The sequence below is a fragment of the Rhipicephalus sanguineus genome, chromosome 3 (assembly GCF_013339695.2).
Source record: "Rhipicephalus sanguineus isolate Rsan-2018 chromosome 3, BIME_Rsan_1.4, whole genome shotgun sequence".
NCBI classification, from domain to species: Eukaryota; Metazoa; Arthropoda; class Arachnida; order Ixodida; family Ixodidae; genus Rhipicephalus; species Rhipicephalus sanguineus.
The window spans coordinates 169,838,029-169,863,207 of NC_051178.1; the positions used below are offsets into that span (position 1 = coordinate 169,838,029).

Genomic DNA, 25,179 nt, shown 5'->3' on the forward strand with positions numbered 1-25,179 from the left:
ACCAAAATTGGTATTGCATGACAGGAGTGCGTGATGAACATAGATCACCGGTCATGCAGTGTATATACCAGAATATACGTTTCATTGGCATGGTATATGCCACATTGTGCATGCACGCGTGCATGGCAAACATGCGATATATGGTGAACTAGATGCCATGGCATGAATGATTTCATTCGGCTCAAAAATAAACAAAGCGATGTATGCAGCTCTTTGCTGACTGCTTCGAATTACATCGGTTCCCACAGTGCGTGGGATCTGCCGGATTTTTTGCAGTTTGGCTCGCTCCGTCACCTCCTTGGCACGCACATGGCAACAGGTAGTACTTAAACAATTAAGGAGTCAAATACAGCAACTTATACCATTCGTAGAAACCATTTATATAAAAAAAATAAAAATAGCATTATTACATATAAAAGAAAACATTCAATGATATCAAATTACAAGTTGCATTCTTCTACAATACACGTGAACTACCATCTCTTTATCTTACTTTATTTATTTTTTTAGTACAAACGGCAGACGCTAAAACAAGGCTTGTACAGTCGCGCTCAATATGACTTGCAACACGGCAGCGCGTGGCCTCATGAGTTCAAAAATTGCGCATGGCTTCAACCTGTTTTCATTTCAGCAACTGAATGACATTTTCTTATTTGGAATCCTCCCCGAGTGTGAGAACAGCGTTTAGTTATGGAAATAAGGGCTAGTGGAAGCCATGGGCAGTGTTTGAACTCGTGAGGCCACGCGCTCCAGTGTTGCAAGTCATTATGAGCGCGACTGTACGTGGCTGTGGAATGTGCCACTGAACTTTCCACGCCACTGTATGTGTCTTGTTAAACGCGCCACTCGCGGACCTATGCGATCGAGGAAACGAACGATTCAAACTCACGTATACAGATGTGGGAAGCTGGAAGTGAAACGGTGCAAGTCTATTAAGTCCCGCCAATTAATTCATCCGCCACCTTTGAGATCTGCCTTGAGGTGACGACATGCTCATAAAAATGTTCTTACGGGCGTTCGAAGTTTAAGAGACGACCAACGTCGCGACTACGAGCGATCACGCATGAACAACGCATTTCATTAGTCGCAGTTGCAACATCTGCGTGAAAGCACCCTCGATGCTAAAAAGTAGTTTCATTTTCGCATTATACTGCGCGGAAACCAAATCAAATAAGGAAATGTATGTATTCTTCCGTCATAGCCGATGGCGACGCTCGTCAGAAACGAGGACGACACAGAACGTAAGAATAGATGAACATGAGCGCTAATGCAATTACGTTTGTGCTTTACGTTATGAGTCGTCTATTCGCGTCAAGAGTCCGCCATAAGCTTGTAAAATGAAAATACTTCGTCGTACGATATACCGAGCTTACAACGAAGTGTGACGAAGGTCAAAATACGCAAAAAGAGCTTAGAGCAGCGCGTCCCAACCAAACCTGCTTGGTCCCAACTATTCGCCGAGAGATCGGGCTACAGGTGGCAGCACCGTCGCCGCGCTAGTGTGGATAGGCGGTTGTAGGCGCGTATACAAACGTGCACAACAGCGCTTCGTTGTGAGCAATGTGACCTGATTTCCGGCAGACAAAATGCGTTGACTGCAGCTTTGTGGTAATATGTGCGCTCTTCATTCCCGAATTAATGCACGAAGCGCGCCGAACGTTACAAATACTTGTAAGAGAAGCGCATTCTTCCAACGAACGGGTTGCTCGCCTTCGGCGAAAGTCGGCGTTTTCGCAATGGGTGACGTTTTCTTGTTGTTTTATTTGTACATGTTTAGCTTGTGTTTCACCTACTACTCACTGCTGTATAGCGCGACTGAATTAACTATTTACTTCTTGTTCACTTGGATGCCCCACAAAAAAAAAAGAAAGCCCGTATTCCTGCACGATCAGTTGAAATAGCACTTTTTGCACTGCGTGCTCAAATATTTATTCACATTTCTTATTCAGTTCTCCATGAAATCTATAGGACAGTTGATAGGTTTACTGAGGAAAGCTACGTGGCTGACAGCGCTTTAGCGCTACGGAGACGTTTAACGCGCACACGCTTGTTTTTATTCCAGTAACAGTACACAAAGGTAACTGTACAGCACGGAAATTTCTTCGATTGATTACTTGCACGACAGTAATGGAACAAAGGTCCGGTTATTTCACGGGGCCAAAGTACGTTTTTTTCATACAAATAATGTCCGCTGCCTTCTGACAATCTAAACAACGCAACACAAACGCTCAAGATAATGTAAAGAAAAAAAAGATGTGGCTTCGCGTGAAATTACTACGACATAAATGTAACCTACGCCGTTTAGATTAATTTTGACCATCAGCGCTCTTTAACATGCACTTTCATCTAAGTACACGGGTGTTTTTGTATAAATTTCGCCACAAGTTAAAACTGCGCAAGGCCACTCAGTTTTGCGATTTACGTGTGATTTCATTTTCTGTTCTCTTTAGGGGACAGTTTAAGTACCGAAGTGTCAGACGTGACTTAACAAATATTTCTCTCTAGTGAGACCAGGACCGTACACAACTAAAGCTCGTCGTGTAACGTATAAACAACACCTAACCACTACGCTGAAGTACATGCGAGCCTTTTTTTACCACCGCGCCGCTAAAAGGCTATATTCACATGAGATTTAATACTTCTCATCTTTAGGGCAACACCAAGTGCACTTTGCAATGCGCTTGAACCAGAGAGCGGCACCTACACTGATATGACTCTCGTGAACGGAGGGTACGACGGCCACACACAGCACTCTCGACAAATGCACTCTCTGATCTTATTACAGTACATATACAGCCGATCAAGGCCAAATGCTTCTTTACATCGTGTTAGGTATACGTACGAGCGGTTAAAGTTGCACTAACGCAACGCAACAAACCGCCTTTTGAGGATCTGCATGACGTACGCGCAGATGCAAACACAACGGGGCTGGCAGACGACGCATGGAGCAATCCACACTAGGCGCGGTTCAGCCAGAAGCCGCTAGGCGGCGACTTCGCTCGATCTCGCGGCCAATAGTGTACTAGAATAATCTCCTAGTGACGCGTCTGAGAAGGAGCGCGCGTGCCCGTTTATGTAGACGCCGCCAGGCGCCGCCACTGCGCCTTTTTCTAGTAGACCGGTCGCTCTCTCCCCCGCTGCGTTTAACGCTCTCCTTCTCCGCGTTTGTAGGCGTTCCTTAAGCACCGGACTCTTTGATTGCTGCGCAAAGAGACTGCATTTACTATAGATAGTGTAAAGAAATTTTGTGAAAACCACAGCAACATACTAGTATCGACAACGTCGTCTGCTAGCGTAAATGCCGCAGACCGGCGGATTCATTGCAGTTCGGGACATCGCCTGAAGCAGTATCTATTCGCATTTTTTTATCATCCATTCGCACAAACCCATCATATGAGTAACTCTGCATGTTTTGCTTCTATTGCGCAATATCTAGCACAACATTTAAATCGCATGCTCATCGCAAACTACACAAAAGTGCTCAGCAATGTCTACGCTGCGTTGCTATGCCAGAAGGCGTACGATGAAATAACGGCCTCGACGAACACATATCGATGGTGGTAAACTTTTCGTGGTTTATTCTCGGTTACAGAAACGCAGCTAAACAAGATTATTCCGGCGTTTCCTTAACTCATTTTACGGCATGCAATGACACTACATGGAAGCATCCCACATGAAAGCGTCCGGGGAAAAAAAAAGTCATCCACCATTTTAGGGGCGAAGCTCCTTAAGGCGGCACCCGTTCGTCCCTCGTAGTCGTAGTCGTAGTAGTCGTAGTGCGTAACCAGTCTTACGCTTTGACCTCCAAGGTGGTGCCGGTGGGAAATTTTTCCTGTGCGTTGTTGAACAATAAAAAATTCGCAGCGTTAGCTAACAGCCGACTTCTTCTGTCTCTCATTCCCATTATCAGCCATTCTTTACCTCCAAGATAGTGCCTGGTGAGATTTCTCCTGTGCGTGATTAAACAATAAAAATTTTGTTCAAAACGCCGTTGATTGATGAAATAAACCAACGAAAGACGCCAGATCTTTGGTAAAAGCAAAACGAAACAACGCCAGATGTTTCTAAAGCAAAACGAAAAGACGCCAGCTGCTTAACGAAAGACGCAAGATGTTTTCTAAAGCAATGGTTTTCTAAACAATGAAAATTCACAGCGTACATGTAAAATTAAAGTGAGCTGCAAGTCGTCATAACTCATCGAACCTTTAGTATAAACGCGCCCGATCTCACGTCGGTGATGATGTACTGGGCAGAATTCACGGAAGATTCACGGTTTACCGATGAACCTCCGCAGCTTCGCCCGCTTCGCCCACTCATCATCATTCACTCCGTGGATATGCTGTGATTTTTTTTTGTTTTCACAAGAACTACGACGTTGAACGTAGCGTCGCAGGGGACGCGCACGAGGCAAGCAGCTGCAAAGCGCGTCTGAACCGGCCCAAACCGGCGCGAACTGGCTCCGCGACTAGAAAAAAGCGCATCAACGCCACCAGTGGCGTCTACTGGCGTTTGCTTCAACCGGCTAGGGTGCCTTGATGCGCGTTTTCTTGCGCGTTTTGGGCGCACGCATCGAGGCACACTACAACCGGCCTATTGTCCCTGCCTCCTGGACGCGTCACTAGGAAATTATTCTAGTACACTGTAGTCCCAACGCTGCCGTTCATTCCAGCAAGAAGCCAAAGAACCCTCGTGCCACGCGCCCGCCATCACCGTACCTCGTCCTCCCTTTCTTCTCCGCGCGCTATCTTTGCCGTTATTAACAAAGCCATCATGACTAGAGGGGACTATCCAGCAGGGAAGGGAGGCTATGGGGAGACAAGGTCTCCTGCTGTCTACCTGTGCGATCTAGCCCGGACCACAAACATGCCGGATCTTGTAATAAAGTCTATTCACTCACTCACTCACTCACTCACTCACTCACTCACTCACTCACTCACTCACTCACTCACTCACTCACTCACTCACTCACTCACTCACTCACTCACTCACTCACTCACTCACTCACTCACTCACTCACTCACTCACTCACTCACTCACTCACTCACTCACTCACTCACTCACTCACTCACTCACTCACTCACTCACTCATGAGTAGAGATAGAGCTAGAGAAAGAGAAGAGGAAGGCAGGGAGGTTAACCAGAGGGTAATATCCGGTACGCTACCCTGCACTGGCATTGGGGAATCGAGGGGCCCTCCTCAAGAACTGCGGCGCGCCTACCACACATCTGTGCGAGAGAGTCGTGCTAGATAGTAGTAGTGAAAACTTTTATTGACTATAAGGTTTCTGGGCAGGCGGGTGAGGTCCTCAGTCCAGGGCTCCACTGGCTTTTGCGGCTCGCTGGGCTTGGTCCAGGGTTGCCACTGACTTTCGAGTAAATGTCGCCAAACAACGAGCAGAAAGTCGCCAAAAGTCGCCATTTTTTTAGAAATTTCGCCAAAAAAGTCGCCATTCTAGATGTGTGCGGCATATCCTAGTAATAGGAATTTTCACTGATGTACAGCCCCGTAGAATACAGTGCCATTCAAAGCCCTTAAAGTATCTTTACATTTCTCAATACCAGGCGCATCGCCCCTTCACCATGGGAGTGCTTGGTGCACCTGGTTCTCCGACAAGCCGCAAGATGTGCGCGTAGGCGCAAGTATGAAAGGATAAAACGCTCATGATATCCTTCCATCCCTGTCCGCTCGTTTCAAAGGTAAAAGTGTGGTAAACCTTGGGCGAAAGCCGCGAAGGCGTTGTTTGTAGACAGCTTTACATCCCCTCATATGAAAAAAAGGATTAACAGGTTTATTGAAAGTAGTAAGACAGAATTCTTACAGGTATCGTTCATTAGTGAGTCTTATACCTTTCAGTGTGAGCTAATATGATACCGGACGCCACTGTCCCTCTCATATATAATCACTTATATCTACCCGCGTCAATCCAGTGCGTTATAATTGAACATGTAGACATTGTAAAATGTTATATAGCAATTGTTTTCATTGCACACGCTCACCGAGAACAGTAGAAAATGCCTGAATAAATGATTTTTTATTGCACGAACACCCGCGTATCCGCCCATCTTCGCTATACGAGCTCGATTAGGAGATACTGCAGCGGTGAATAGGTCGCCAAGCTATTCAGAATAGTTGGAGCTTTGGCAGAACAAATGGCCGGAACACGCGACCAACCCGTCATCTAGCCCCTTCAGAAGCGAAACTTTAGCGAAGCTCTGAAGCATCTAGATGAATCTAGATGAATTGAGTTAGAAGCATCTAGATGAATTGAAGAGATACACACGAGTTACAGGACGGACATACAGAACGGCGCGTAATGTGCACCTCAAAACCCAGAAAAATACAGAGAACAGTGCCGCTCATTCGTTGGGAAGTCACTGAGCTTAGGATGCATAACTCAGTGGAGACCTAAGCTGAATATCGCCAAAAATTCGCCATGTCGCCATTCATAATTTTAGGTCGCCACGGGCCTCTCAAATTCGCCAATTTGGCGAAAAGTAGCCACCATTGGCAACCCTGGCTTGGTCCAGCACTGCCGGCTGGCTCTCCCGATCCTTGCTATACCATTTCTGGAAAATCCTTCTTACCTTGTCGATTGCTATCTGAAGGATATCTTGTTCTTCGCGAATGGAGCCTTTGGAGGTCCATAACGTTTTATCGTCCGCGTACATTGCTTTGCCTAGCTCTGGTTCCTCCTCTAGCTGTAGGGCAAGCTTGCGCATCTTTACATTGAAAAGTACATGAGATAAAATCGAGCCTTGCGTGATTCCGCGGTTGGGTATTGGCGTTAACGTAGATCGAGTCGAGCTGGTGCCGACTGTAGCCGTTCGGTTCGTTAGAAAAGAGGTTGCGTAGTCGTACGTTTTTTAGGGGCGAAGCTCCTTAAGGCGGCACCCGTTCGTCCCTCGTAGTCGTAGTCGTTGTAGTCGTAGTGCGTAACCAGTCTTACGCTTTGACCTCCAAGGTGGTGCCGGTGGGAGATTTTTCCTGTGCGTTGTTGAACAATAAAAAATTCGCAGCGTGCGCGTTAACTAAAATCCGAATTCTTCTGTCTCTCATTCCCCATTAGCAGCCATTGGCATGTTCTAGTAGGAAACGTTAGTAGAAGTAGAAGTGCAGGTGTTAGCTAAAAGCCGACTTCTTCTGTCTCTCATTCCCATTAGCAGCCATTGTTTACCTCCAAGGTAGTGCCTGGTGAGATTTGTCCTGTGCGTGATTAAACAATAAAAATTTTGTTCAAAACGCCGTTGATTGATGAAATAAACCAACGAAAGACGCCAGATGTTTTCTAAAAGCAAAACGAAAAGACGCCAGATGTTTCTAAAGCAAAACGAAAAGACGCCAGCTGCTTAACGGAAGACGCCAGATGTTTTCTAAAGCAATGGTTTTCTAAACAATGAAAATTCACAGCGTACATGTAAAATTAAAGTGAGCTGCAAGTCGTCATAACTCTCATCGAACCTTTAGTATAAACGCGCCCGATCTCACGTCGGTGATGATGTACTGGGCAGAATTCACGGAAGATTCACGGTTTACCGATGAACCTCCGCAGCTTCGCCCACTCATCATCATTCACTCCGTGGATATGCTGTGATTTTTTTCTCCTCATCCGATGTTGCGCAGCTGCTCAAATATTGTTTCGCGAGATATGCAGTCGAACGTTGGTGGTTTCCGTTCCAAGTACTTTTTCGCTGTTAATATAAATACTACGTGTATTAAAGAGACACTAAAGAGCAAAACGATTTTTCTCGCATTAGTAAAGTAGTCTTCCACGATACCAAAAACACCACGCTTTCTGCGCGAAGACGCTTACTAAGCGAGAAAACGCGCAAAAAGAAAATACAGGTGGCGACGCCACCTTGGAATTCCCGCACCATTTGCCGTGACTTCACATATTTTTGACGGCGCCTGCTTGGGCCTACGTAGTTCCTAATCGGTTAAATCGAAGTACATTGTCCTCCGAGGGGGCCAGAGACTTGACATAACTAGTTTGTGGAAATTTCGTCGAGCCAGTGGCGCCAAAATACGCTAAGTGCTCTTTAAAATCTATTACGTCACGAATTACAAAGTTCGGCGCGAAATTTAAAAATGAAGCTTTGAACTTGGTTTTCTCCTCTAATAATAAACCTATGGTGGTGAAATAAACTACACAAGAGTTTTCCGAGCACACTTTATCAATCTAAACCAATTCATTGTTTCTCTTTAGTGTCCCTTTAAGAATCAAAAGTTTTCCTTCTTAAGACATTACGTTTGGTTGCGCAGTGATGTCGAAATCTTTGCTGCGATTAGCCAAGAAGTTAAACAGTGTTATAACGAAAACCAACGACACGAACAAGCGCATGTATGGGAAATTCACCTACAAGGAACACGCGAGAGGTGCTTGACGTCACGTAAATGAATGAATGCAATCAGATGGGAGCATCTATGTAAATTGTCTCTGGGTGTCACAGTGACGGCTGTGGACGGAGCTTACATATATTTTTAGGTTGTAACCGGCTATAGCCCACCAGAACGCTTTAAGAATGCATTCTTTCGTTTTCTCCTCCGAAAAGCTGGTCGTCGCACAGCGAAGCCGAAGGCGACCTGCTCTTTCATCTCTTCTTTCTTCCAGAACTAATGTGTTGTGAATACGTAGCTTGTCGCATCGCGATGCCTCCCTTCGTCTTTCTCCTCACTGTGACAGTACGCACTGACGCTAATATTGCAGGGAAATGGAGACATTCGAAGTTCGCATGCAGAAATTAATATGTGTTCAGTAAGCTTACCTGAAAAAAAAATGTCACTCATTAGTATTACTAAATTGCATATATCCGTTTCCTCGACGATAAAAGAAAGAAATGTATCAAAGGGGCAATTTTGTGTTTGCTCTTGCACGTCTCGCCTAGAGCAATGCATTGACGAAAAACATCGCCATGATGCCCCTGGTAATTTAGTGCCGTAAATGCGTATGTTACTGAAAGGTGTACGTTCGACAATTGCGACTAAATGGCATCGAGCGTCGGTCAACATCGGTCGTTTGAAATATCCTCGGTGTGAAAATGCTGCGCATTGCGCTATGCTGGAGAATTTTGGTCGAGTAGGACAAATGGCCAAAAGAGCAACATCAACAATCTTCGGATCATGTATAAATGCTCGGTCTCCTTCAAAAGTTTCAAGACTACACGAATTACCAAGCTGCCTCCATACAGGTCATGATATGGGATCTATGCCACATTGTCAGTGTTATAAAGCTTCGTAAGAAACAAAGATAGTGATTTCGCTGCCTTCTTTGTCAACTATTGAGCACTGGTGACGTAGCCCATCAGTCCCATGGCACGATCCAGCACGCAGGCATCAACGTAAAACATAATTGAATTGCAGTACGTCCCCGACGTAAGGGAAGACGAGGTACTGCAGAATATACAAATACGGGAAACACATTACGGCTATAGCTTCAATCACATCGCGCGATCGCCGCATATGATAAATGACAAATATCTGGGACAGGAAACCCTACGCAAATGGTCGAGCAGGTTCCATAGACGCGCCTCCCTCCATCCGATAAATACCTGCCATCCAATAAATATCAGTAGCTCTCAGAGCCCGACCGCCCACACTCATGTACGCCGACGCTTTTTAGAAGGCAAGCGTCATTCAGCCACGGAAGAAGAGATGGGGAACCAAACAGTGGCGTCAATCAAGCCTTGGGAGACAAGAAAGAAAAAGCGAAACGTACATTCGCGGCTGACTCATTGGCCTCCGGGATGCGGGTATATACTCGACTCGCAGAGGCTGCAAAAGGGTCTATGCATCATTTGGCGTGCGCTAGAGTCCCTCTGTCATTCTCTCGCTTCGTGCCAATGTTCCTCCGGCGGTGCTCATCAGTGAGCTCGAGCAAAGGTGCTGCTGCTGCTGCAGGCGAGGCAGGCCTCGAGGGGGTGAAGACTTGGAGAAAAAGGAAGAAAAAACAAGCAAGAAGCGAAGGAAGACGAGCGAGCACTACTCGAGAGAAGGGCCCTTTTTCGCAATAGGGCTTCTTCGGCGCGCCGCGTACACAACTCGGCGTTGACATAGCCCTGACCGCTATCCTGCAGCGCTCAGCGGCGACGAAGAGGCATCAGCCCCCATCGCTGGGCACAACTTGAAAGCCGCGATGTACGCGTACACAGAGCCTCGTGTACGCATACGGACGAGGCAACGGGTACGCGAGCACGCTCCTTGTTTCTAATCACGGGCTTGGAAAGCACGCTACGCCTCTCAGCGAGCGCTTGGAAGAGAAAGCGTTAGTTTAGCAACGCCCACTCAGCGCTTGGCTCGTGTATGCATGTATACCCGAATGAGTGTGTCCTGCCTGCCTGCTCGAAGGAAAATATGAATAAAATAAAATGAGAAAATACAGGAAAAGGCGTTGTTGCCGCCGGTGCGTGTCATTTTGTTGTCGCACTACCGCCGAGTGGAGGAGTGCTTGCGTGCGTTGCTGGTCGGGGACAAACGGCGAAGCTAAGTGTCGTGGTCGACGTCGCGCGCGATGCGTTTCAAGGTCTTCTTTTTTTACGCTCCGTGCGTGCATAGGGTACCCGAAGCATGCAAGCTGCGTTGAACGCATCCGCGAGATCGAGCAACAATTGTGCGCGAGTTGGCCAAGGCGGCAAGCGTGGCTCGTGGATTTGCGCGTGCTAGGCAAGGCCACGAGGAGGGGACGCGGAGACAGCTGGCACTCGTCACTGCTTGCGACACTTCTCGCTTAACGCCGAGACGATGCATTTTAACGCCTGTTAGCATTGGGGAGAGCCAGCGTCGAATCTTGCAAAACAGCAAAACCGTCCTTTCGTGTATAATTGCCGGTACTTTTACGGCGGAGCTGTAAGAACCTCGCTCGGTTTGCCATTCCGCCGTGCGCAGATTCGCCTAGCGGGTATGCGCCAAAGAAATTAGGCAAGCTCCACCACTCACCTCCGGTCCACTAAAATTGAAGAAGCCAAGCGCAAGCTCCTCGTCCTACACAATGAACGAAATGCTGGCGTTATGGACACAGTGCCAACGGTTGTCTCGAACCAATAAACCAATAAAGGAGGATGACATTGAAACTGCACCGGAGCCTGAAAACCTGAATGACCTGATGCAGCTCGTCAGTGCTTTGAACGTCGGGAGCCGAAAGTTGGTGCAGTGGGAGTGCTGCGCTTGTGTGAATGCCGAACATCCACGGGCTTTACTTGACCAATCGATATGAAGATTACACTTTCTACTAGCACAGGATCGACCACATCAAAGGTGAACACCTCATTAGTATCCAAGCCGGTAAATCTAGAACGTTTATTCTACTTCACGAAGCAAATGCCTCGTTATATGACGTCTAATCATGGTGTCGATAAACACAATAATATTTTTTTCGGATTATGTATTAAACATAAGCTTCTATGAGGTCTTGAATATTAATGAGGTGTTTACCTTAGATGTGGGTGACCCTGTACACAAGACTTTGGCTCCCGAGTTTGCTAGGCTAAAAGAACACTCCCTTGACGCGATTACCAATAGGTATCACGAGGCGTTTGACAAGGTGTCCGAAGATGAATATATAATCATAGTTCTAAATGTCAGATCGCTTGGCAAGCATTATGCCGACTTGCAACACGATGACGCCATGCAGAGGTCACACTTCCTGAGTCTAATCGATGCACGGTGTGGTTTGGTACTACTTTACCGGGCTTGCCGCAGCTCCGCTGGTCTTAGGTGTTTGCGACAGCAGAGCCTCGCATAACTTTTTCATTTAAATTAAATTTTGAGGTTTTACACGTGCCGTTGAAGAAAAAAAAAGGGAGAAGGCAGGAAGGTTAATGAGAGACAGGTCAGCGCCATCACAGTGAGGATATCATCATCATCATCAGCATCATCATCATCAGGTCCCGTTGGTTAGCCTTTGCTGGGGGAATGGGAAAAGAGAACAGAAAAATTACAAAGAGAGAGAGGGGGAAGGAAAGAAGGAAATGAGCAATAAATACGCTGACGCGTATGTGTCGGTTGCACTATACAATAGTCAAAGGAGTTCACACACGCCTGTACAGTCCTAATAAAAAAACACGATATGATTGCAAAGCACACCGCGACGGGCCCTCTGGATTAATTTTTTTACCTACTTGTGTTCATTAACGTTCACTTAAATCCAATAAGTTCACGGGTGTTTCGCATTTCGCCGCCATCGAAATGCCGCCCCCATGGTCGGGAATCGAACCCGCGTCCTCGAGCTTGGCAGCGGGACACCTGGCCTGCTGAGCTATCACACGGCTGATCATAGATTTCCGCATGTGTGCTGGATCAGCTAGCATACTTCTATTATTATTTCGCCCACATCCGTATTTCACTGCCGTGACAAATTAATCAAACCCGCGACCTCCTCGAACCCATAGCCGCAAAACGCCGTACTCTACCACGAAGTCAGGCTGCGGGCCGAACGTCAACCGTGCAATCACGACCAATATCGCAGGAAGTAACAGAACGCTGCTTAATTAATTGCCATAATCATTAGCCCGTACGCCACCCACGTTTCGCACGGGCCAAAGCGGAAGCCCGGGCCGGACGCACGCCCCTCTGTTCTGCCCTCGCATTACGTACGTAGCACCTCGCACAGCCGCGAAGTGGCAGCGCCGCAGATCGTGAGCACGAGGTCCCGCGCGGCGCACAGGGTAACCTTGTGGCGGAGGCTTTCTCGTCAATTGTAGCTACATGTGACCCGTGAAAGCGTGACAATAAGAGACGATTTGCCCCGCGGCGCCGCGCTTCTGAAGGGCCCCGCTACTTGACCTTCCGTCGCCACGGACGTGCGGGGAGAAGAGAATCATTGGCAGCTGTCAGACGGAAGGAAATGGGCGGCGGATGTTGCCTTCATCTAGCGTGGTTTTCTACGGCTTCGTCTCTCTTTACATTTCCTTATCCGCTCTCTTTTGCTTCGCGTTATGATTACGCAGCGCCGACTAACAGCTCGGTCATTAGACTCTCGCCTTCAGGTGTGGCTGCGGCTAGCATCCCTTCTAAACGTCGCTTCTGCATCCGGCGTCGTGGAAGTACAGTGGTGGAAGAAAGCGAAACCTGCGCGGGAGGTCGACTTCATTTGCCTTTCCGCTAAAGGGAAGCTGCGGTGACGCAATATCCTCGTCGTCGCCGTGACTGACCGTGTGAGTGACACGCGTGTAAGAGCTACCGCGAAATGGGTGGTCACGGCTTGTTGCATGCCCGCGCAAGGCGAGAGCGGGTGCCGAATGAATTCCCGTTAGATAGCCTTTCAAAAACCATTTGTCCATCAACTGCCGAGACAACGCTTACGACACCATGCAGTTCCGCCGCGCCTGTACAAAGCACATCGCAACTGCCGGCGGATGTTTCTCGAAGTCCCGTTCTCGAAGGTGGCGGGATCGAATCCCGGCCGCGGCGGCTGCGTTTTCGATGGTGGCGAAAATGTTTGAGACCCGTGTACTTAGATTTAGCTGCACGTTAAAGAACCCCAGGCGGTCGAAATTTCCTGAGCCCTCCACTACAGCGTCTCTCATAATCATATCTTGGTTTCGGGACGTTAAACCCTAGATATTATTATTACTATGTGCCACGTTAATACAATAATTATGACGTTCTCAGCACGTGATCCCGGCTTTGATTTTTGAGCGCAAATCGATTACGGCAGAATTCAAAAGTTTCGTCAGAACGCCCAGAGTTCATCAATCAATTATTCTAAGCTGGCCTGATCCGAAGCTTCGTTTGTGCACAGTAAACAACGAAAACATGTGTAATCTGTTAACTCACAGATATTCTGGTTACATTTGCTTTTAACGTGGCTACGCGCACGGCACTAACCGCCCGTTTAGCAAGAAAAGCTCACCGTTATTACGCATCGGAAATAGGCCTTAAGAGCAAATCTTAACAATAATTGTTTGGGTTTGAATATACGTTGGAATATAGTTACCGGGAAGTTCGATTCAGACATCAACGAAGCGATGAGCGACGTTATGAATTTAAAAAAAATCCTTTCTATGTTTTTTTTTATTCTCGCGCTTTATATTTCATTTTAATAAAAGTTTAGGTGAAACGTAATAACTGAAGAAAGGTTCACTTGAGTGTCAGGAAGCACTGGTTTGTAGATTATAGTGATGGTACACGGAAATGGCGAAAACGCATTCGCGGTGAACTGCTAGGGTTCCCCGTTACGAGAACCTCTCGCACTTATTGGGAGCGATAAAAAAAAAAGTTGATCTCATTGTCATAGAAACGAGAAACACGTATAAATTTTCGTGACTACAGCGACATCGTAAAAAGTAAAAGAGCGAAAGAGTGTTATTCAGACGAGGACCATTTAAATTTTAGCGCGGGCAACAAGTGATCTCTTTTATTGCCAGGGTTGCCACTGACTTTCGAATAAATGTCGCCAAACGACGAGCAGAAAGTCGCCAAAAGTCGCCATTTTTTTACGAATTTCGCCAAAAAAGTCGCCATTCTAGATATGTGCGGCATATCCTGGTAATAAGAATTTCCATTGATGTATAGCCCCGTAGAATACAGTGCCATTCAAAGCCCTTAAAGTATATTGACATTTCTCAATACCAGGCGCATCGCCCCTTCACCATGGGAGTGCTTGGTGCACCTGGTTCTCCGACTAGCCGCAAGATGTGCGCGGAGGCGCAAGTATGAAAGGATAAAACGCTCATGATATCCTTCCATCCCTGTCCGCTCGTTTCAAAGGTAAAAGTGTGGTAAACCTTAGGCGAAAGCTGCGAAGGCGTTGTTTGTAGACAGCTTTACACCCCCTCATATGAAAAAAAGGATTAACAGGTTTATTGAAAGTAGTAAGACAGGATTCTTACAGGTATCGTTCATTAGTGAGTCTTATGCATTTCAGTGTGAACTAATATGATACCGGACGCCACTGTCCCCTTCATATATATCATTATATCTACCAGCGTCAATCCAGTGCGTTATAATTGAACAGGTAGACATTGTAAAATGTTATATAGCAATTGTTTTCATTGCACACGTCCACCGAAAACAGTAGAAAAATGCCTTAATAAATAATTTTTTTATTGCACGAACACCCGCGTATCCGCCCATCTTCGCTATACGAGCTCGATTAGGGATACTGCAGCGGTGAATAGGTCGCCAAGCTATTCAGAATGTTGGAGCTTTGGCGGAACAATGGCCGGAACACACGACCAACCCGTCATCTAGCCCTTCCGAAGCGAACCTTTAGCGAAGCTCTGAAGCATCTATGAATCTAGATGAATTGAGTCAGAAGCATCTAGATGAATTGAGGAGATACACACGAGTTACAGGACGGACATACAGAACGGCGCGCAATGTGCGCCTCAAAACCCAGAAAAATACAGAGAATAGTGCCGCTCATTCGTGGGAAGGCACTGAGCTTAGGATGCATAACTCAGTGGAGACCTAAGCTGAAAATCGCCAAAATTCGCCATGTCGCCATTCATAATTTTAGGTCGCCACGGGCCTCTCAAATTCGCCAATTTGGCGAAAAGTAGCCACCATTGGCAACCCTGTTTATTGCGTACGTTGTGGAAAACAGCACTAATGTTTCATGACGCACCAACCTTTTTAGCGGCACTTCGAACATGACTTATACTCTTCTGCAGTAAAAGGAAAATCCTGAAGAAGAAGAAGAAGAAGAAGAAGAAGAAGAAGAAGAAGAAGAAGAAGAAGAAGAAGAAGAACTATTTTCACCACTGGAGTCTTAGCCCAAGCAACAAGCGATTTTTTCATGCCCATACTGTACAAAAGAACACGTTCATGACGCGCCAATTCTCCAAATGGCACCTCATGCACGGCTTTCTACTCCTGTGCACGCATTAAAAGATAATGTATAGAAATAGCTTTTTTTTTCTACATTCTAGCTCTGAGAACATACACACAGACTTTGAGAACATTGTGTTACATGTCTTTGTGAACAGTTGTGTTACATGTCTAAGTTGTGTTACACGTCGTAAGTGCTCCGCCCCATGTCCAGGCCCGTAGCCAGGAATTTTTTTCGGGGGAGGGGGGGGGGGAGGGGCACTTGCTTATGGCCTTGACTATTTTAGAAAAACACTTAATTTCATTATTTATTTTCGATAAAACACCCCCCTTCATCAGAATTTCAGGGGGAGGGGACCCTAGTATCTCCCCCCCCCCCTAGCTACGGGTCTGCCTGTGTGTATGCCGTAACCCTTAATCCGTTGCAGGATCCTTGCAGGATAGGCAGCAAAAACTACTCTTGCTAAACCTCCCGGCTTTCGTATAGATTCCTTAGTTCTCTTTCTTTCTGAAAACGAGGTGCAAAGCAAGTGTCGGGGCCACACGAGTCAATTTCCTTGCAAACGGATGCAATGCAACAACGCCTCAAGGTCGAGATCGCAAGCTACCCGTGGCAACGTCGCCGAAAATGTGATTACGCGTTTGACAGGACACCGGCATTAATCTTAAATGAGCGTGGTCCAGTCATGCTTCCTGAAAACAGAACCATTCGGCCGCAACGAAACAAGTTTCTCGGCGTGTCGACGAGAAGAAAGCTTATCGTGCATTGCGTGACAGGCTGCGTATGAGAGGCCGCAGATATCGCCGTCCCGCCAACGTCCTTGCGTTTAGATCGATTCCACGTAGAAGCAGCACGATTAATTACGATTTCTCGCCGCCAGCGTATAAAGGGACGTCTCCTCATTACCTTACATTATTCGTGGGCCCAATCTGCATTAAAGCGACCTGCGATTTTGACACCTCCCTCCGAAATGCTGCGAGGCTTGGGTTACCGTCACATTACGCGCGTACGAATGGAGCCTTTTGTTCTGTCGTCAACGCGTGTCAAGGATCGAACACGCCTGTCGCGGAGTCACCGCTTTCACTGAAGCCTTGACAGTTGGCACACTTTCTCTTTTCTCACTCGCAATCGTGCTTCTTTCTTTCTTTCTTTCTTTCTTTCCTTTCTTTCTTTCTTTCTTTCTTTCTTTCTTTCTTTCTTTCTTTCTTTCTTTCTTCGCACTCTTAAGAAGCCACGTAAATGAGTAATTCCTTCAAGCTCTCGGTTTTCGTCTTCGCAAACCTCGTCACTCACAAGTTCTTCGGCGCTACCGACTTGATAGGGAAACAGAGAATGCGTATAAAGGCATGGTGATCAACCAGAGGTAGTTGTGGTTGTCTATCCTGCGTGAGGGAAGGGGATGCAGAGATAAACAGCAAGAAAGAATGGAAGGGAGAGAGAGATAACAATGTACGAGCATGAACTCAATGGTGTACCACGCCGAGAGCCGACGAGACAAAATTAATGATCACATCTATTTCTTTCGGTTTATGCACGTTGTAACATGGGTGCCTTCGCTAAGTGACAAGTATAGCGATTTCATGAGGCAGCTTTGTCGACTGTTTAAACCGTGCTGCCTTGAAAGTTGGCGAACAAATGAGGGACATCCATTTACCGTCTATTTCAGGATACCTCACATCTTTACTATGTTCTACTTTTCATTCTCTACTCTATTTTTTCTTTCTTTTGCCATCCATTTTTTCCCAATGCAGAGTAGCCAACGGGGAGCATCCGAGTAGACGTCCCCGCCTCTGCATTATCTTTCTGCATCAGCCGCTTCGACATCGGGAAGCTTCCCGGCAAAGTCGGTGGCGCTAAAGGGGCGAACTCACTTACATGGTGAGGCGATGCGTGTAACTACAATTTAAATTTAAAAAAAAACACTTAAAGGAAAATAGAGAGTGGAACGGTGTACTCCAGTCACGTTAACCTGTGGGAAAATGATACATCGGCCAGATGGGCAGATGCCTAAGTGAGAGGCATCAGTCCTCGTCACTATAACGTGACGAAAGCTGATTTCGAGCCACTTGGCAATAGCATTCCCGGATTGCTGTTGAATTCCTGACTTTGAAGAAACTTCCGTGTGCGCAGATGCAGGGAAAAGACACCGCGTGAAATAATTGAAGCCCGCCAAATTTGCAAGGTTGTTCATCGTACGTTAGCCTTCCTTAAATTTTTGGAACAAAAGAAAGAAGATAAACTTTCATCATTCGACGGGAGGTGAATGTTGTGTTCTGGAAGTGGCTAACGCAGCGGCGCACGTGTTTGTGATGGGAATCTTTTGGTGTTTGTTTTCTCTTTTTTCCCCTCTTTCGGCGATATTGATATAGGTTTACCATAAATGGGGTTTGATGGGGTTGATAGTGATGAGATTGACCACCTGCACCAAAAATAAACCGTTTGCTGAAGTCAGCACTACCTCCTGTGTCTTCTCAGTTTCATTGTTACGTGTTTCTGCTATACCTATGAACGTCCTCCTAATTTATATTAGGCCTGAAAAAAAGGGGGCGGGGGCGGGCCCCCACCCCTACCGTAACCATTGTACAGTTCCGCTTTCTTTTTGTACCAACTGTATGGCCTAGCTGCTCGTTGTGGCAATTCAGTAAAGACCTATACTTTCTGTCTGCGCACATATTTTTGTTACGTTTTCACGCTGTGACACGCAGACAGACACATACTTTTCTCCGGAGACCTAGCCACGAAATGCTTGCGCACTTAACTAATAATAATAAAAAACGAAAAAGAACAACGACCCGCCGCGATAGCTTTGTGGCTAAAGGCGTCGCGCTGCTGGGCGCGAGGTTGCCGATTTGATCCCTTCTACAGACGCCAGATTTCACTGGGGTGGAGTGTATAGGTGCTTGTGTTCCTCCTATTCGAAACCTCAAGTGGTCAAATTGAATTTAGTGCCTCCTACGCGGCACGCCTCATGGTCATGTCGTATCCAGAAATTAGATCTTCATTTTAAGGTAATGGAACAAGAAGCATATCTCTATATATGCGGCTGCACGCGAGGATAAACCTGTAAGCCTTCATTCATCATCGACACTGCATCCAGTCGCACCAGCGTTGTCCCGCAGAGAAGGATCTTACTGGACAGCGTGCACAGGAAACACCTTATTTACGAATGTTTTCGACATGTAAGGCTGTCGTTTTATCGGCTAAAGCGGCCCCATGCCCTTTTTCTATTCATTTATTTTATTATTTTTCATTACGCCTGCTTGTCTTTTCTGAACAAAGTTCCGCTGAACGTCTGACGTCTGGCGTTTACGTACACGCCAAAGATTATAAATCAATATCATACAGACGGCTAAGCCTGTCAAGCGAAGCCGCCTTGTACAAACGTACTCCACGCACCAGAGTTGCAGAATCACAGCACCTGGGAAGGAATGAATAAATGGCATAACTGAAACTGAACACTTACCTATAATATAACTGAAAGAGACCACGCCTTCTCGCTTGGCTTCGTGCGCACGATTATGATCAGACAATAACGAGTTTTAGTGGAGCATACAACGTTCTGACGTATCCTGTTTTGTTGCGAATGATCTTACATCGCAAATAGGGTTTCGTAACATGCCACGGGATGGGAACGAGGAGGGGAAGCGTGTAAAGTTCATCTCTATAGAAACGTCCATTCTCACGCCTATTCTCACGTGCGTAGCTATAAACGATCTTGCGTAAGACATGTGGGGCCGCCACCAAGGACTGTTAAACGAATGTTTTCTCATTTTTGTACCTTTTCGTGAGCTGATAAGGTCAGGAAACGCCGAACGCACCAACCCAACCCTTTTCTTGTGTATACGTCTACCGTAGCACTGTTCGTTTATCTGTTCTAGATACAAAGCGGCAAGGTTAACAGCCCAATATGGCGGCAACAAAACCCATCCGTAAGGTTGTCTATAGTGTAGTGAGGCCTCCCGTAGAGGCATGCGATCTTTGCGTTCACTGATGCGTAACGTGTTCTGCCAACACTCTCACGACTTGCCCTTCTAATAGGCACATCAAAATTAACATTCTTCAGTTTTATCATCCTGTGAGTGCCGCTTCGAGTGCTACACGCAGATCTCCAACCATCTGGACGAAAAACACATGCGCCAACCAGAGTCATGCCCATAGCTACGCGAACATACCAGATATCAACGGGAATAAAAAACACGCCGTCCTTGCGCGCGAATTCGACGCACGCCTAGCATACTTAAAACTCACGAAGGTAGTACGCGTCGACCCATCGGCCACGGACGAGGAAGCGGACAAAGTGAAAGTTGTTTTTGCTCCACTCACCGAAACACCTGGCGAGTCTCCAGGAGCAGCTGTGTCCGTTCATCATGTCGTCTCCACGCCGGGCACACCGCTTAACTTCCGCGAGTGGGAACACGAAGATGGTGGTGTCTTGCTTTCTAGAGTACGGCCGTAGAACCACAAAGAGCACAAGTGGCCGCAGTTCCCTAGTATCCCACAGGAACACCGGCGCGCGCGCGGCGCGGTCACTTCGTTCATTCACGTGCACCGCCACAGTGGATGGCACGCCGGCGATGCAAACAACACCGGAATTGAACGTTCCGTTTCTTGCTACGCGCTTCTACGGTTTCGAGCTGCCAGTCCCGAATCCTTCGGTCCTGCCCCAGCTGAGATCCTGTCTTCTGGCGATGTGCGCGAGAAAAAAAACCGATATCTATCGGCGCTGATGCGACGCCCCCGATGCGCACCGGCATCTATCCGGAGAAGGAGCTTGCAGAGCGCGGTACACGCGTGGAGATGAGTGAGCTCCCGAAGAGACGGACGGCTCGGGTTATGGCGCGCATGTTTCTGTTTTCTTCTTTCCGCTATCGCCGGCGTGGCCGCCCCGTTTGTATTTCGAACGATGCCTTTCCCTCAAACGTCGCTCGCGCAGGCGTCATTCTCCTTCTTTCCGCGCGCGCAGTTGATCTCCGCTGCTGCCGTTTTTTTGTTTCGCGCTTCTTTCGTCTCGGCAAGTTTGCGGTTCTCTTTCTCTTCCGTCAACCACCAACACCACCCCTTTCGATCATCTCTCCCTTTGTCTCTCTCCCTCTCTCTCTCCCATCGTACAATCTTTTTCTTTCTCTGTCTGGCGCGTCCAACAGGTGCGATAGAACCAGGTAAAAAAAAAAGAAGACAAAGGAAAGAGAAAGAAACGATCGTGTAGAGACATACATTCGCGCACGTAAATAGAAAGACGCTCATCTCTCGCGGAGGAGAAGGCGATGGATCAGAAAAGGGAGAGGGGGAGAAGCCGCCACCACAGGTGAAGGCGCGGTGTCCGCGAGACCTTGAAACGAACGGGGTGCCGCTGCAGCTTCTCGAGGCGAGGCATCGCAATGGATATCCCGCGGCGAAAGTGAGGGAGAGGAGGAGACGCGCGTTCCTCCCCTCCTCCCTCGAAGGCGTCAGCCGCCTCCTCCACCGAGGAGGAGGCGGCTGATCCGTGGATGCTATCGCGCGCCGTTGCGTCACGCCGACCGTGTCCCGTAGTGCGGCAAGCAAAGAGAGGAGCCACTTTCGCTCTCTGCTATCTTTCCTTTGCGCGCCGAGACATCACTTTCGACTCCGTCTGTTCTCTCGATGCTTTTCGCGTGCTCTTTTCACAGCGTGCGCGTTGTTCCTTGCCGTTTCTTTCGAGAAGACGCGGTATTTACGCGTGTGGCTGCCTCGGCTCGGCTGCCGGCAAGGGGCGCAGCACCATTCGCGCGCCCCTACGGACAACCGTTTGTCCCGTGCGCAGCTGCCGTCGAAGCATATAGCTGGAGTGAAACATGCCAACACACCACACGCGAAATGCTAGAGAGAGAACGAGAGAAAGAGAGGCTGATGAGAAACGTGGCACAACACCACACTCGAAAAGTTGGCGAGGGACATTCGCGCATACGCAGGGAACCAGCGAGCGCCGTTTGCGTTTGGGACTTTTCGTCATCCGCATCTGTCGTCGGCTTCTGCGGCGGCTTTCGGTCAAGGCTCTCCTCGGTGGCTGCGTACGCCTAGCATATAGGCTCGGCTGCCGACGCCCGAGAGGTGGTGCGTGCCCGGATGGTTGTGTGCGCGATCCGTTGCGCATGGCTCCGACTGCAGCCGGCCGTGTTTGACGGCGCAGCCCACACGCGGCTCGCAGACAGCGCGACTGTTCCGACACGGTCCAGTGCCCCGTTCCAGCGAGGAGACCCGCGCGACCCAAATAAAGGCTAGGCGAAAGCGAGAGCTCGCGAGGTGACGCGATGACGGGCGTGTCGTTCTCACTTGCGCGCGAGCTTTGTTTGTGCGGACAACACGGACGCGCCGAGCTCACGAAACAAGTATTCGTATTGGAGCGCGCGGGAACATACCTAGAGTACACAAAAGCGCATACTAAGAACTACGAGTCCGTGAAATCAGTTAGGAAGAGACTGCTACGGGATAATGCAAGTGTGACATTCGCAACCAACTTTGCGAGGTTGTCGATGTAGGTGCACACCGTGTTCCGCCAGCGCCGATGTCGCAAACGTCCTGTCCATCATCAGATAGCTATACGGTGGTGTTCAGGAGGCCGTTTCACACCAACGCCTTCGAGACAACAGCCTCTAAGCGGCAAGAGGTCATTTCGATTCTCTCATCAAACAGGAGGCATGCCGGTACACCCGCGTAATGTGAGCTGCGAGAAAAGACGAAGCTGGCTCGCACTCGGATGAACGCGCTGATTGCGCGTCCAAGTCTCGAGTCGTGCCGATAAATTGGCAGTCATTATCGTTTCCCAGAAGGCCGCAGAGTGCAATATCCGCGCTCACGCGCGTTCTTCGCGCCTCATAAAGTCTCGCTCCAAAGGTCAGTATGTATAAACACAATTCGAGTCTTTTCGAGGCCAGCACTCATCTGTCCGAGACCTTGAATAGGCGCCGCTTTCCTTTACTGTTCTCGCCTTTTGTTTCATCCTCCTCGTTCTTTCTCCTCGCTCAATCTCCCCTACCCCATCGGTGAATTGTTTCGAAATATTGGGAAAACGCAGCGGCGAGATTTAACTCGAGGGGCTGATTGCGCAGCCGCAGCCGCCGGTGAGTCAGTGCTGTGTTTTTTTTACCCTTGACGGCTGGCCACTTCCTCGGGCAAGGCGCCAGACCGTTACAGGCTTTGGTGGTGCGCTTCCTCGCACGCGCGCAGTACCACTCGCCTTCGTGTGCACGAGACTTGGTGGCCAGTAGTTACGGAAAAACAACAACAACAATGAAGCTACGCATGAAGAGCTTGACATGGGCCTAGTTGTTGTAGCGGCATCTTTAGTGTTGCGCTTTACTAGTCGCGTGTCTCTTGTCCTTGCTTCTTCTGGCGTGGTCTGTAACAGTGCCTGCCACAGGGCAATTTACAGGTGAAACAACAATGAAAACAGTAGCGACAAAATGCAAATGATGGTTCGCGCAGGGTAGTCTTCAGAACTATCCCGCAAGGTTTTGTGCCATGGGAGTTCGCTTGAAACTACTCGGGAAACGAGCGAGCCTTTTCTTTAAGGCCGGCCTTTCCTCATCGACGCTGATGACCGCTCGTTAGGCGCTAAAGGCCATGACAGCGGCGGCGAGGAAACCGTTTGCGAAAGTAGGAGGACGTCCTGCGCGGACAAGGAGGCGGCGAGCGCAGGTGCCGTAAAGTGCAGTAGCAACGTGTCGCCAACGAGAAGTGGAGTTTAGCGTCCTCGGCGGAAAGAACGTCATACCAGTGTCCGGAGGACTACTCAGACTGAAGATTAATGGGCGCCTTGAAAGCGTGATCTTGCTTTTGTAAAGAAAAATACAGTTTTAGACAAGCGAATAATTGTACTCGCGCGAAGAACGACTCTTAGTTAAAGCTGTCGAGATCCATTCAGTTGCGCGCTGTATGACCCTATGCTTCCTTTAAGGTTTCATTATTATTTTGCAAGCTCAGGCACAAAGAGTCGTGGCAGAGAACATAAAGACATCGCAAGGCAGCAGCATGGTAGAAAGTAAATTCAATAATTGATATTCTAAGTTGGAGTTGGAGAAGCTAAACGTGCGTAACGGCGAAGTGATTCGTTCGTTCGTTCGTTCGTTCGTTCGTTCGTTCGTTCGTTCGTTCGTTCGTTCGTTCGTTCGTTCGTTCGTTCGTTCGTCCTTAAGACCCGAAGTCACTGCACAGTGGCGTTGTTCGCACAAAAATAAAACATCCTTCAGTGCCCTTTGTCTTGATGTATACATAACAGTGGCTTAGGATGTCATTGCGGTCTTCGTTCCTCCTGAAACAATATTACGCATGCTTTGCATGCAACGGCAATGCCCTCTCATGGCAGAATTGGTAATTTTCTGTTAACACTCACGATTACACGTGAAACTTTTCAGGTGGTACTCCTCACGACTGTTTCAGATTTGAGCAATGTCAAACCAGTATATGTTATGGCAGCATGCAGTTACACGAATTCGGTCCCCTTTTGAATATATTTCGTTGACTGTTTACTGCCCACGTACGACTTATTGAGGGTGCCAGGTGAGCACGAAACTTACCTCTCGAAACGGCAGATTCGACTGAATGGGCAACGACTGATTATTATTATCTGTCACAGCTGGTACCCACCTCGGAAATTTTCGACCCCCTGGGGTTCTTTAACGAGTACCTAAACCTAAGTACACGGGCCTCTAACATACCGCCTCTATCGAAATGCGGCCGCCGCGGCCGGGATTCGATCCCTCGACCTTCAGGTCGAACACCAGTAGTCGAGCACCGTAACCACTAGACCACCGTGGCGGGTGGTGCCCATCTCAGAGGAAGAGATTTGTGAGTTCCACATCGCGTCGTAGTCGAATGTATGTAGCCGTGGTTTACCTTCCCCTAGTGCCTCGCTATTCAGTTGTAGCCATAAGGTCTCCTTGAGCCCCATTACGGTAGCCTTCGCAGAACATAAAGGAGGTTGCTGTATTGTCTGCTTTCATGTTTCCTTCACTCTTTCCCAAATCCCTATCGATTTTGTTTCTCGTTAACATTCCAATCTGAATTTCAAGCTGTCAAATTCTTTCTTGCTTGCTTATAAGGGCATCTACTCTTTCACATATTTTCATCTTAGCACAGTTTTCCCTGTACGTTGATACATAATTTCTCTTCCCCCATTTATTTAGGTGCACGTTAAGGAACCCCTGCTGGTCGAAACTTCCGGAGCCTTCCGCTACGGTGTCCCTCATAATCATATCGTGGTTTGGGGACGTTAAACCCCAGATATTTATTATTATCTTTCTCCGATTTGTGGTAACATATATAATCTAGAATGAGTTTGCGTCAATATTTGAGGGCATCATCGTCACAATCGTTTGGTGCGCTCTCCGAAACCAGCAAAAACATTCCGCCATACAAAAAAATTCCACAGCATATCCACGGGGTGAATGATGATGAG

General features: G+C 47.9%; 1 protein-coding gene across 1 annotated transcript in view; it reads right to left on the bottom strand.

Annotated features, from left to right (window-relative positions):
• Positions 1-20,692, bottom strand: part of LOC119387650 (RING finger protein nhl-1) — a 61,030-nt gene extending 40,338 nt beyond the window's left edge. Inside the window, exon 1 of the mRNA XM_049413602.1 lies at positions 20,088-20,692. The gene's annotated coding sequence lies outside the window, so the exon portion shown is untranslated. The remainder of the gene's footprint in view (positions 1-20,087) is intronic.
• Between the last annotated feature and the right edge of the window lie 4,487 nt (positions 20,693-25,179).